Below are 11,030 nucleotides of genomic sequence, written 5' to 3'. Positions count from 1 at the left end.
TCGAAGGCTTTCGATTCGTACCTTCAACAAGCGATAAATGAGTTGCCGGTGGAACGTCGGACTGCCTTCATACAAAATATAAAACACCAATTACCTGCAGTCCAGGTGTTTTCACAGGCGGATGTAGACGAGCCTAAACCTAAGCAGCCAAAAGCACACCCAGTTTCGGGTAAGCCTGAGGTCAAGCCTAAGATTAAAGGCGTGTCTACTGGGAAGAAGTACAAGAAAGTAGCCGATAAAGTGAAGCCTGTACTGGGAACCTTACCCTCCCGAGTTCAGGATCGATCGGAAAATCATAGGCGATCCTCTAGAAGGAATGCCAAAATTACCTACCCACCCACCGGAGTAGTCACACCTACGGGTCGGTACACACAAGAGCGAAAAGACTTAATGGACAAGTTGCACCCCGAAGGCTTCCTATGGCCTGAAGAGCGCAAGCTGTTGCATTGGTTAGTCATGGTGCATAACGTCGCCTTCGCCTGGGAGGACAAGGAGAGAGGACGCTTCCGGCCGTCGATTTCTTCCCGCCTGTTCGTATGCCTACTGTCCCTCACACTCCTTGGGTGCTAAGGAACAGACCTATTCCACCAGGACTTATGGTCAAAAGTCTGTCAGATCCTAAAAGAGAAGATAGACGCAGGAGTTTACGAGCCTTCTAACTCAAGCTACAGTGCTAGATGGTTCTGTGTCTTGAAGAAAGATGGCGAAAGCTTGCGTATCGTACATAGTCTAGAGCCTCTGAATGCAGTTACAATTGCCCACTCAGGAATTCCACCTGCTACAGAAGAACTAGCTGCACGATTCGCCGGCAGAGCCTGTGGAGGCTGCATGGATTTATTCGTTGGGTACGACGAGAGGGAACTACATCCCGAGTCTAGGGACTTGACTACCTTTCAGACTCCCTTCGGAGCCTTAAGAATTGTGACCTTGCCTATGGGATGGACTAACTCAGTACCTATATTCCATGACGACGTCACATTCATCTTACAACCAGAGATACCTCATGTCACAATTCCTTACATCGACGACGTGATCTTGGGGGGACCTAAGACTCGATACGAGGATGGTAAGGGAGGGTATGAGACTATCCCTGAAAATAACGGAATCCGTAGATTCGTCTGGGAATATTTCCAAGATGTCAATCGAGTGGTTCAAAGGATGAAGTATTGTGGAGGAACCTTCTCTGGCAAGAAGTCCATCATCTGCGCCGAGGAGTTTCCTGCAGTAGGACACATTTGTTCGTATGAGGGACGCAAGCCTAACCCTGATCGACTCAAGGTGATCACTCAATGGGGCGACTGTAAAGATATCTCAGACGTACGATCGTTCTTAGGTATCACGGGCACCCTGAGGATGTTCATAAGGGACTACGCGAAATTAGCAGACCCTATCCAGAAGTTGACTAGGAAAGGCGAACCGTTTGTCTGGGGACCAGAGCAAGTCGCATCAATGGAGAACTTGAAAAAGGCTCTAGCCGAAGCGCCAGTCCTCAAGACTATCGACTACGACAGTGATCCTTGCGTAAAGTTAAGCGTCGGATACTTCATATAAAGCTATTGGGTACTACATCTCTGTCCTGGACAAAGAAGACTCGAATAAATGGCACTATGTGAAGTTTGGCTCGTTGTTGATGAACGAACGCGAGTCTCGGTACTCTCAACCTAAAAGAGAACTCTTCGGGCTAATGCGAGCCTTGGAGGAAAAACCGTAACTACTTGATCGGGTGTCGGAAACTCGTCGTCGAGACCGACGCGAAGTACATTAAGGGAATGCTGAACAACCCCGGCAATGGGCCTAATGCAACCATTAACCGGTGGATTGAAGCTATCCTAATGTACCACTTCACCCTACAACATGTGCCCGGTAAAAACTTCGCAATCGCAGATGGCTTGTCGCGTCGACCAGCGTTTCCTGGAGACGAACCGACGACGCCGTATGATCATACAGAAGAAGAAGCTGATGGGGTTGCAAGGATATGAGAAGCCTAACCCCGGAAGATCCTGACCCACTCGAGTTCGAAGATTTCAAGCATGACATCGATACTCGAGGAGGATACTTCACGGAATCGGCACAAGTCATGAAAGACTTTCACGACGAGCTTCACTTGGGGGCGAAGTGTGACTTAGACGTGGTAGATGCGCGGTCTCAGTACGTTAACCTCGAAATACTGCCCGCCACCCCAAAGCTAGGGCAGGAGGAAGACTCACTTGAGTACCAAGGGTCTCGGCGTTCGAAGTTCGCACAAGCTTACGACAAGCGACTTGTGGAGGTAAAGGAATGGCTGGCGAGACCCTTTTAGTAAACCTCTGGAGAAAAAGGATACCGAATATCTTGCTATGGTTAGGACGGCTAGTCACTTCTTCCTAAGGAAGGGACAACTGTTTAAAAGGAATGACCGCAGGACAACACCTCTTGGTCATCGAACCTAGTCGCAGGATGTACATTATGAAGGCAAACTCATGACGCCCTTGGGACATCGAGGCGTATATGCAACCAAGGAACTGATAGCTAGACGCTTCTGGTGGCCAGAGTTGGAAGGAGACGTCGCCTGGTATGTAAAGACTTGTCATGTCTGCCAGGTACGACAAAAGATGTTGGTAAAGATACCGCCTACGGTGACCGAAACACCAGGTGTCTTTCAAATCCTGCACGCAGACGTCATGCATGTGTCCCCCGCTAGCAATGGTTGTGGATTCATAGTGCACGGTCGATGCGAGCTCACACAATGGATGGAAGCGCGAGCACTAAAGAAGCAGAACGCCGAAACCATTGGCAGGTGGCTTTACGAGGAAATCATTACTCGTTCGGGGATGCCTGCGCCGTATTGTCACTGACAATGGCGGACCATTTAAGAAGGCGACTAAGTGGCTTGAGAAGAAATATGGGATAACTGGAATACAAATCTCAGGATATAACTCTCAGGCTAACGGTTCCATCGAAAGGCCCCATTGGGACGTGATGAACATGCTTGCAAAAGCAACAAGTGGAGACATGCGAAAGTGGTACTGGTATCTACCTTCGATTACATGGGCAGACAGAATCACAGTTCGTAAAAGATTCGGATGCTCGCCTTTCTTCATGTTGACTGGCGCCGAACCTGTTATTCCATTGGACCTACAAGAAGCGACGTGGTTGACAGACCCTCCTAATGGGTTTACCACTACGGCTGAGTTGATTGGCGCCCGTGCCAAGGCTCTAGCCAAGCATCGAGATTTCGTGGAAGACGTGAGGCGCAAAGTTCACAAGGACAAGATAGCTAGGGTCGCGCAATACGAGAAAAATCACAAGGCTACCATAAAAGACTTTGACTTTAAGCCGGGTGACCTCGTCTTGATGCGAAACACAGCGATCGAGAGTAGCCTTGACAAGAAAATGAAGCCAAGGTACCTGGGTCCCCTAGTCGTCATTGCCCGAAACAAGGGAGGAGCATACATCGTCGCTGAGATGGACGGGTCAGTGCACCAGTCCAGCGTGGCCGCATTCAGGCTGGTCCCTTACCACGCTAGGAAACAAATTAAACTGCCGTCTAACGTCCATAAAGTCATTGACTTGGGCGCCTCAGGACTTAAAGAGATGATAGAGGAAACCGGTCCCGGAGACGAACTCGAAGACTATATGTTCAAGGGCATGCCAAAAGGCTCAGAGCAAGTCGAGGGCGAACTCCTAGATCTCGAAGAGGATGCTCAATCCGAAGCCGAACTTGAAAAAGAAGACTAGACTCAACCGAGGACGGTTGAAATTTTTAAGTTGGGGGGAGAGAGTATACCATACATAGCGAAGACTTGTATACTCTATATGTACAAGTCGAAGCCGACCTGAATTTTTCGCGATTTCGCCTTAAGTCTCAATAAGATGAAAGGTAGAAGGAGCGATATATTCACAAAGAGGGAAAAAGCCGGAACGGAAAAACCTCTAAGGTACTACAAACGCTCTAGCGAAAAGATAAAGGCGAGGCGTCTAAGACGTCGCAGGAGTCGTAGTCGCAGGAGCTACACTCGCAGGAGATGAGGCCGAAGGCTGAGTCGATAAGACTTCCTGCATCCGATCTCACTCCTTGCGAAGGAGATCGATGTAAGTCAGCAAGGTCCTCACTTCGTGCGCACGAATCAACATCTCGCGACGAAGAGAGTCCGAGATAGCTCGAGCCGCCTCGGGACCAACTCGAAGGACATCGTACTCGGAAAGCACGGTCTTCGCACGATCCAAGATCTGGCCGAACCACTCGCTCTGTAGGGCAATCAAATCGCCTACAGAAAAAGTGGTAAGTCTAGGTCGACAAGAAAGAGAAGGCAATTCGACTAGGCACTTACCAGACTGGACAATCGCATGATCCGGAAAGAAAGGGAGCTTTTGAATCGAATTGGCTTGAACCTCGGCCAGCTGTTTCTGCTCGGTCTTGGTCCGCTTGAAGGAGAGCGCAGAAATCTGATGATAAGCGCGCGAGCATAAGTCTAGACGCGGTACCATGAAGTATGGGAGACGTACCACGGAGGCTCTCTTGCTCGGCTGGATGTAAGAAGTCAACAGACGACCACCATTCAGGAATAGCGAGGGAACCAACCTCAGCGGCAGACTTAGGAGCCTCAGGTTCCTTGTCTGTGACGTCAGCCATCTACGACGTACGGCTAAGTCAGGCACAAGTGTGAAGTCGAAGAAGACGTACCTCGTGATCTTTGTCAACCGTCTTGGTGGCCGAAGCCTTGGGGGTGTCTTCGACATCGTCTCCATCAGTGTCAGAAATGTCGACGACCATGGCTAGACATGTGCCGAAAAGAAAGAGTTAATAGGCAAGCAACAGATCAGGAAGGATCAGGAAACGCACCGGCCGACTTGCGCTTCTTACCCTTACGGGAAGAGGAAGCAGGAGGTGTCGTGGTAGAGTTAGCTCGCGACACAATGTCGCTGAAGTCGCTCAGGTACGACGACAGCTGAGGCGGATCAGGTTGCTTGGCCGTACGAGCCCAATCCTTGTGAGCCATGAGCACAGCTCGGATGTTGGAAGCCCAACTGATGAACTCGGAGTCTTTCTCCAAAGCAGTCGAAGGCTTCCGATACGGCGCCTACAAGGATGAAAGCCAGAAGACTTCGGTCAGAAGTCGAACGAAGAAGAAGGGCAGAAACTCACGATAGTCGCTAAGACTTGCTGGAAACTCTGCTCGACCAAGTTGAGCATCGCCTCAGGGAAGTTGCGCTGGGGAAAACTCTCGGTCATGGCTCTGCGAGAGATCGCCAGAGACTTGACTTGGTTTTCAAGCGAGTCGCGGACAGCAGTCCGCTCGCGCTGCCAGAAAGCAATAGAAGCGATATTCGACATAGGGAAGACTAGCAAGAAGGGCGGAAACGAAAGTCGTGAGGGATGGAGTCTGACAGATTCCGCCTCCACGACGCCTTTTAAGTCTTCTAAGACTTGGGAAAATTTCCTATGACGCATACTGGAATGCGGCCTAGACACAGTCGGCGGAGGCTCACCGTTACTGCGAACTCTGGTAGCAACCGGGGCGGAATAAGTCTAAGTGGCGCCATGTCACATGCTGAGGAAAAGCCGTCGATCGATTGACTCGACTAACTCAATTGTTAGGAAAGCGTCTTGTCGATCGCTGGGTTTAGTCTCCACAGTTCTGTACTAGGAACTTGAGCCGGAGGCGTCTGGGGGCTTAGACAAAATAGGCTCTCCGGATATTCTGGGAACCGAAGTTCCTTCCCATTTCTGGACAAAGACTTATAAGGGCATCAGACACCCGGACGCGACTAGTCGTTAAGACTAGACGTCTTCTCAAAAACCACTCTTAGGTTTATCACGCACATAATAGACCAAGAACAAAAGAGAATTCGATTGGACTCTTACTACTACGAAAGGTATCTAACTACCTATAGTAAAAGTCTAATCACCCGAGCAAGAAAAGATGATGTAAAACAAAATTTGGGCCGTAGCCCGCGAGAGATGTACAAAAGATAAAGGCCCGAAGGCCGCCGACAGTCGAGAACACGAAAAAGAAAGGCGCCACCTAAGCCGAGACGTTACCTGTAGCCGCCTCCAACTCACCCTCAGTGTCTTGACGATCTTGAGGAGGGGAACCAAGGGGAGTCGAAGCGGGAACGTCGGCCGGAGCAGCAGGCTCGCTAGAAGACGCCTCGTTAGCCGACAGAGTCTCGTGCATCTGCGGAAGGAATTCCAACAGACTATCCACGGAGACTCGGAGGGCAGCGGCATCCGAAGGAGTAATGCGCTCGGCGATGGCCAACCGACGGATCCTCTCGAACGCCTGGAGGTTCTCCTCCGTACCAAAGACGTGCTTGAGGAGAAACGGGCGACCCCTAGCGACTTCGGCGCGCGAAAGGCGATCGACGAGGCAGACGACGTGTCGACGAAGACTCAGAGCGGTGGACGCCGCGAGTCGTTCTTGAGCCTGCCAGGTGTGGAAGGCGTCGATGATGTCGTTGACCTTAGAATCGAGAGCTGTAAAAGAAAAAGCGAAAGTTAGAAGAAATCGACAAATAAGTAAGGGAAACTAAGGCTTACCGTAGGGAGCGGCCAACGCACCGATCCAGAGGTGGTTGTCGCGCTTGGCCTGACCGCTAGGCGTGTCGACGAGCTTGCAGGAACAACTCCTAAGGCCCGAGGCGCACCTCGAACACTTGGTGTCGCAGCCTTTTCCGACGCAGTTAGCCGAGGGGCCCTGAATAAGCGCGCAAACTGAACAGCGCGGTCGAAACTGGAAGAGAATAAAGTTCAGAACGAGAAGCGAAGAAGTAAAAAGTCGGAGACGTACCGCAGGGCCCAGATGCTCCTCATGGAGGCACAGGTCGGCCACAGCCTGGAACCGATTGCCGTGCAGGACCGAGGCGTCCTCTTCTACAGAACCGGCAGCCCAAGACGCGGAAGGAAGAGCCTTAGGGGGCGCCTTCACGCCCTTCTCGATCTTGACGAGAGGCGCAGAGATCTCTTCAACCTCGGAGCTCGAGGAGGACCGACGACGGCGCTTCTTGGACGACGCCTTGGAGCTGCTAGCCCTGCCCTTCTCAGAGACCAGCTCGTCGTCCTCGTCATCACCCTCTTCCTCCTCTTCGACAACCTCGACTTCCTCAGAAGACTCCTCCTCGGAAGACGCTTCTTCCTCCTCGTCGTCAGACTCGACGACACGAGAAGTCTTGAAGGGCGAGACCAGCGGGGCCTTGCCCTTCGACGAAGAGGCCATGGGAGCAGGCCCAGCCGACGACTTGGGCGTGGGTTTGGCCAGAGGCGAAGGATAAGAAGGAGGAGGCGGCGGACGAGTGGCGCGGCCGGGACGAGGACGAGAAAGGGTGACAGAGGCGGGTGACGCGAGACGTTGACGTTTTGGCGGCGGCGACGCTGGCAGAGCACGACGTTTCTTTTGAGCTGCCCGCTCATCTAGACGAAGGAAATGAGATTAAGGATAAAAGAAAAGAAACTGGTACTCACCTGCCTTACGCTCGAGGTCTTCCACCCAATCGCGGAACCCATCAGTGTCAAGGACAGTTTCCCATACGGCCTTCGCCTTCTTCACGCAGGGGGGTGTGGAGCCTTATACGTCGGCGGGATCCACCCGACTGGACAGCTCAGGGACTCGGCATCGGTGGCCATCCGGCCCTCAAATCGCCCCTCTCGTCCCCGTCTTCTCTGTTAAGAAGAAGGACGGCAAGCTCCGTTTTGTTCAGGACTACCGGAAACTCAACGAGATCACTGTGAAGAACCGCTATCCCCTCCCCCTCGTCTCCGATATCATCAACCGCCTTCGAGGAGCCAAGTACTTCACCAAGTTCGACGTTCGCTGGGGCTATAACAACATACGGATCAAGGAGGGAGACGAATGGAAGGCAGCATTTGCAACCAACCAGGGTCTCTTCGAGCCGTTGGTCATGTTCTTTGGTCTTACGAACTCTCCAGCTACGTTCCAGGCTCTTATGAACTCCATCTTCTCTGACCTCATCGCCGCAGGAAAGGTCGCAGTGTATCTCGACGACATCCTCATCTTCACGGCCACTCTCGACGAACATCGAGAAGTTACCCATGAGGTTCTCCGTCGTCTCAAGAAACACGACCTGTACCTTCGCCCGGAGAAGTGCGAGTTTGAACGAGAGGAGATCGAGTATCTGGGCCTGGTTATCCGAGAGGGAGAAGTGTCTATGGACCCCGCCAAGGTTGAGGCCGTCCGCAACTGGCCTGTTCCCCGTAACCTCCGCGCCGTTCGAGGCTTCCTCGGTTTTGCCAATTTCTACCGCTCGCTTCATCAAGGATTTCGCTACTGTCGCTCGTCCGCTCAACGACCTCACAAAGAAGAATGCTCCCTGGCAATGGAACGAACCTCTAACAGCAAGCCTTCGATACCCTTCCGCAACGCCTTCACCTCTGCGCCTATCTTGACACTCTGGGACCCCGATCGCCCCACCCGTATTGAGGTTGATGCCTCCGGCTTCGCCACTGGAGGAGCGCTCCTTCAGAAGCACGACGATGGACTCTGGCACCCTGTCGCTTTCCGCTCCGCCTCCATGCAACCCGCCGAACGCAACTACGAGATTTACGATCGAGAGATGCTCGCCATCATCGAAGCTCTCAAGGACTGGCGCCACTTCCTTGAAGGGACTCCCAGAGCCATTCGAGATTGTCACGGACCACTCCAACCTCGAGTACTGGCGATCAGCACAGGATCTTAGTCGACGACAAGCACGCTGGGCCCTCTACCTCTCCCGCTTCAAGTTCCTCCTCACCCACCGCCCCGGCAAGGCTAACACCCAAGCCGACGCCCTATCCCGTCTCGACATCCATCAGGTCACCGACGCGGAGGACAACAAACAAACAGATCGTCCTTAAGCCCGAAATGTTCGCCAAGCTCGCCGCCTCTAGTATGGTCGTCAACCCTCTTGAAGATCGCCTCCGCCAAGCCAGTGCTCGAGAGTCACAGGTGCTCGATGGTCTCGCCCAACTCCGGAAGACAGGTCCCCGCCGCCTCACTAACGGCCTTGCTGAATGGGAAGAGGAAAATGGATTGGTCTACTACAAGGGTCGCGTCTACGTTCCCCCGGATGACGAGCTCCGTCGTGATGTCCTCAAGCAGTGCCACGACGATCCCACTTCTGGTCACCCCGGCGTCCACGGAACCCTTGAGCGTGTCGAACGACAGTACTGGTGGCCCACGATGCGTGCCTTTGTCAAGAAGTACGTAGAGGGATGCGACATCTGTGCCCGGAAGAAGCAGTGCCCAACACCCTCGCGCCTCGACTCAGCCGCTCGATGTTCCTGAAGGCCCTTGGGAATCTGTAGGAGTCGATCTCATCACGCAGCTCCCAGAGGCCCACGGACACGACGCCATTATCGTCTTCACGGATCACTACAGCAAGGTCCTCCACGCCCTTCCCTGTACCTCTGACATCACTACTGAAGGCGTCGCCGACATCTACTATCGAGAAGTCTTCCGTTTACACGGCCTCCACACTCCGATTCATCAGCGATCGTGGTCCTCAGTTCGCCTCCAAGGTTATGCGCACCCTGGCTCAAACGTCTTGGCATTGAGTCCAACCTCACGACGGCATATCATCCCCAAGCCAATGGACAGACTGAACGCGCCAATCAAGAAGTCGAGAAATACCTCCGACTCTACGTCAGTCGTCGTCAGGATGACTGGGATGAGCATCTTCCAATGGCTGAATTTGTGATCAACTCCCGTGTCCACTCTGCTCACAATCACTCCCCCTTTGAGGTCCTCTACGGCTACATTCCCCACTTCAACATCCCCATCGGCAAGCGCACTGACCTCCGCCCTGTCGACGAACGAGTCCAGCACCTCCAAGAAGTCAGGAAGGACGCCGAGGCAGCTCTTCGACTCGAAAAGGCCCAACAGAAGGACGCATACGAATCCGGCAAACGCTCCGCTCACCAATTCCAACCTGGCGACTACGTCTGGCTTAGTGCCAAGGATATCCAGATCAAGGTACCGACTCGCAAACTCGGCGATCTCCAACTCGGTCCCTACAAGGTCACTAAGCGTGTTGGCGATCTCGACTACGAACTCGATCTCCCCAAATCCCTCTCCCGCATTCACCCCGTCTTCCACGTCGACAAGCTCTCCCCCTGGAAAGGCAATGATGTCAACGGCATTTTGCCACCCCCGCCTGAGCCTCGTCGAACTAGAAGGGGAGCTTGAATACGAGGTTCACGACATCTTGGACAGCCGTTGGAGAGGTCGAGGAAAGAATCGCAAACTGGAGTATTTGGTCAGTTGGAAGGGTTATGGGTCGACGGACGACACTTGGGAACCGGAGGAGAACCTGGAGCACGCACCCGAGATTGTGAAGGAGTTCCACCAGCGACACCCCTCTGCACCACGCCGCATCGCCGCCACCATCTTCAGCTCTCTCCCCTGGCGCCCACTTGAGAACTTCACTGACGCTCCGCCTACCGACCTCGACTGGGAACTTGGACGCCGTCTACCATTGGTCATCGAGGACGATGAGGCTTAGAAGGGGGGTAATGTCGTGAACAGCTGGTATGGCCCCTATTTTCATTTTCATCTTATCTTATCTGTATCCGCATCTTATCTTTCCTGTTACCCCTATCTCTTATTTTTATTCTCGTCTATGGACTCTTTCTCTCATGGAACACTTGCCCCGTTTTGCCCTTTACCCCTGCTTCTATTGTTCTTATTGTTACGCACTGCCATTGTATTGCCTTTCGACTCATTCTGACGTCTTTTTACTTCATTATTGTTTCATTCTTGTTCTTCGCGCAGCCTCGCGCAGCCTTGTGACTATCTTTTTATTGTTCTTCTGTCTTTCACCATTTGCTCGTCATCTCGACTCATCGTGGCTATGTAACTGGTAGAATAGGTATATAAGCTAGGTAGTTCGCTCTGTATTTCCTTAGCTTGACCTCTTTCGTCAATTCATCGCTCTAGTCTTCACTCCAAACCGTCGCTCATCGCTCTAAGCTCTTTTCGTCGCTTTCACCGCTCCTCGTCTCTGGTCTTAGTTTTGGTTTAGTGTTCGCTCTTCGCGACAGGAACAAAGTGAGTGTC

The sequence above is a fragment of the Coprinopsis cinerea genome, assembly GCF_000182895.1.
Source record: "Coprinopsis cinerea okayama7#130 chromosome 6 map unlocalized cont3.6, whole genome shotgun sequence".
NCBI classification, from domain to species: domain Eukaryota; kingdom Fungi; phylum Basidiomycota; class Agaricomycetes; order Agaricales; family Psathyrellaceae; genus Coprinopsis; species Coprinopsis cinerea.
This window is presented reverse-complemented; position numbering follows the sequence as displayed.